General features: G+C 42.6%; 1 protein-coding gene across 3 annotated transcripts in view; it reads left to right on the forward strand.

Moving 5' to 3' along the window:
* The window catches only part of zgc:158785 (uncharacterized protein LOC791214 homolog), a 7956-nt gene extending 7096 nt beyond the window's left edge, over window positions 1–860 (forward strand). For 2 of the 3 annotated variants that reach the window (XM_034868173.1, XM_034868179.1), the window contains one exon: window positions 3–161. The gene's annotated coding sequence lies outside the window, so the exon portion shown is untranslated. Of the gene's footprint in view, window positions 1–2; window positions 162–222 lie in introns of those variants that run through there. The other variant, XR_004656163.1, reaches the window with a different exon arrangement.
* The last annotated feature ends 2699 nt before the right edge of the window (window positions 861–3559 follow it).

A 3559-nucleotide genomic window follows, 5' to 3' on the forward strand; every position in this document is an offset into this window, starting at 1 on the left:
AGACGTGGAAGAAGACGGACCAGAGAGTGCGACTGCAGATTCCCTTGCCCCCCCATACCATACCGACCCAACAGACCCTGTCCATAAACCCCTTTAGCAAAGCCCCCAACAAAGAGACCATGGTGTAGTAGACTACAGTCTACACTACTGAACATACTTCAGATTGACATGCTCCAATCCTCACATAAAAGCAGAGTTAAAGCCAGGGACGGAAGACTCCTTCAAGAGCTGGAGGACTCTTACGCCAGACTCTGGAACTTTTTCTCGAACAATTGAGTCAGCAAAGACTAACGGACACTCGTCTTACAGTGATAAAATGGGAAATTGTCCCAAATAAGAAGAGTCATTCTGGCAACTGGTTGGACATGTTCGGTGATTTTCTACAATGACAATCAGGATCATCGTTTCCTGAAGACAACAAAGCGTTGTGGACTTATTTGACGATCCAGTTGTTTTTCCTCCTCGTGGATTCGGCTCAAGAAGACGAATGTGTTGCAACTTGGCACTTCTAATATTTACAATGCGAGTGTGTTAAACTTAGAAGACCTAAAGTCTAGCTTTGGAGCTTTTCAGTTGTACAGATATAAGTCAGACTATACAAACTACTCAATTAGACTTGGCTCAGTATTCATACCACAGCTGATTGTAGTGTTTATACTGATTATTTACCTCAGAAGTCAGAAATGGGAATGTTGTCCCACCCGAGCTGACCACAGTTACAACTAGAGATGGTCCCGTACCCTTTTTTAGCTTCCCAATACGATATCTTAACTCGCGTATGGGCCGATACCAAGAACTGATACGATACCAGAATGGATTCAATATATTTCTATCATTTTTGTATGGTCTGGCTCTGGTTAAACAGGAACAAGAGGGAAGGTTATGAAGCTTTTTATACATCGTCATGTTTCTTTAGAAATGAACAATGGAAAAATGGAGTCTTTAAACGCTTCAGATGTAAAGTTATTCGCTGTCGAAATGAATGACAGTTAATGGAATGCTAACATCAGGTTATGGCTTGTCATCATCAAAATGGCGCCACATGTAGTACGCGTTGTGGAGAGAGGCTTACCCCCGAGTCTAGATTGGTGCAATGAAGTCTTTCTAGAAACCGTGTCACTTATATCCACTCCTCATTGTGACATTTCATTGTAACTACTCTGAAGTAGTCCCTATATTCGTTGATAGGAAGGTTGCCAACCATTGGTTGATTATTTTTGGCACTGTCAGTAAGAATAGATAAAGCTGCTCAGAGACTTTTGTTAGTGTTCCAACTTTACCACAGCAGCCAGATGCAAAATCTGTCATTGATTATTTAAGCCATTTCTTAAGTTAACCCTTACGCCCAAAATACATGGCAGAATCGTACCGGTTGTGTTTTGTGGATTATCTTGAGAAAACAGGATATCTGTTTTTGTCAATGCTGCGATCAATAAAACCTAAACCATCTGCATTGTAAATCCCAGTCAAAAGTGGGTTTGAGAACGAGAACGCACGCGCACGCGCCAGAGTGGGGGGGCTACCCATGGAAAGGCACCCCTGCTCGAGTTGGGAGTGCAGTGCCTTGCTCAAGAGCACATTGGTAGTGCCCAGGAGGTAACTGGCACCTCTCCAGCCACCAATCCACCACCATTCTTTGGTCCGTACGGGGATTGGATCTTCAACCCTCCAGTTCCCAACCCAACTCCCTGAGGACTGACTACTACTGCCACCCCTATTTGGGATTTGTATTTGGGTGAACCAACTGTTTAACCTGTGTTGCTTCCTCCTGTTATTTAGTTCTAACAATAAGTTAAGTGTTGGGCGTTCTAGTGTTCTAGCACAGCTTTTCCCGAAAATTTAACTAGAAGGTTATATTTTGTTGTAATAAACAGTCTTTAATACAAGTGTCTGACCAAACTGCATTTATAACTTTATTAATTTATGTCAATACAATATAAAACCTGTTAGCATGATGAACTATTATCCCAACAGGTTTTATATAAAAACACACACAGACAAACCCATTTAAAATGAAATCAAGGCATAGTTCATATCTTGTGCAGTTAGAGCGATGAAACGTGAGGAAAACTGAGGTGGATACTGTTGCTCTAAGGCCTCGGAGCTGGTCCCAGTCACACTAACAGCTCGATGTCCTTCTGCAGTTTGTCAGAGTCCAGTTTTTTGGTACGAGACAACAGTGGAACCAGACGTTTTGTTCGCCAGAGCGGCTCCATGTTTTCCAGGCGCACAGCAGAAATCACATGACAGCACAGCTCGCCTCCTTAGATAGATCCTGGAGAAGAAAAAAAACAAATATTAATAGTACAGCAGCATGATATTGAATCACTTAGTACCATGGGACACGTGCAGGTCTCAGACAGACAGTATGGTTAGCACTGAACATGCATTGCGGTTAGGGGAAGGTATGGCCGATGAGTCTGGAGCAGGCTGGTACTGGTGGGCAGCAAACAGCTGGCACTTGGGGGGCGTTCAGTCTCAGAACAGCTTGCAGAGTTTAGTGTGTTGATTTCTGACATCTCTCCACGGAACGGTGTGAAACGAGCTTTGAGCTGCGTCTTCTCTCGTTTGGCGGCTGTGTCACAGGTGATACCCAGAGACATGTCTGTAAACTTGTAATAAAAAAGGCAAAGCGCTTGCACACACACACGACTGGGTGCTCAACAAACCCCCCGTTGCTTTTTTAAATGTGTTGCTACCGTTTTATCAGGGCTGAACCTTACCCAGGTAATCCAGGTCACAGTTTTTCACACATTGCTGCAGGGAGTTTTTAATTTTACTTAAAATGCAAGGTAGTTTATGCTTCAGTTTGATTCAAAATGTGTTACTACATTACAGGCACTGGTGTGAAAATTAAACATGTGCATTAAAGTGTATTATGGAGCTGGGCGCTGTGATTATACCAATTCACGCAAATTAAGAAATACTGCTCTTGAATTGAGTTTCTACACAAATGATTGGAAATTAATATTAAACCATTTTAACATGTCAGGCGTTTAGCATGCAGGTTGCAGATACTATGTTGCACCTCTTCCACAACAAAAGTGCATTAAGAGAGCAGTTTATTCAGAGACTCCGGTGCCTCGCACCACATTAGATAATACCCACAGTATTGCGGAGGGGGTCTGGCTAGTCCCCACAGCATTTAGGATGAGAGAAAACCAAACCAACCAATTACCAATCTTTAAACCAATCACAATCAGCTTGGGCGTAAACTGGCAGGTTTCAGTGTGGAGTATTGCAAAAGCTGTTACTGTTATTTCAGTTACTTTTTGTGAGATTATATGAATGGAAATGATTGCGTTAAATGGGCGTGAATGATATCTCGTATCAATGCCAGGCCGTCTCCCCCTCCTGACTTCACTCCAAAACGTATCATGGCAGACTCTGAGATATCCTAGTAGTATCCTACTATTATCCTATCATTGTCCGAATGAATGATACAATAGTGGATCGTGATTAAAGTTGTAATTTGCACACTTACAGGTTACCTAGACAGAGACAGACTTGAACTTGCTTCATGATGCAGAATTTAAAAAAAAGGCGGCAGCGGCAATGT

This window comes from Etheostoma cragini, chromosome 1, assembly GCF_013103735.1.
Source record: "Etheostoma cragini isolate CJK2018 chromosome 1, CSU_Ecrag_1.0, whole genome shotgun sequence".
Lineage (NCBI taxonomy): Eukaryota > Metazoa > Chordata > Actinopteri > Perciformes > Percidae > Etheostoma > Etheostoma cragini.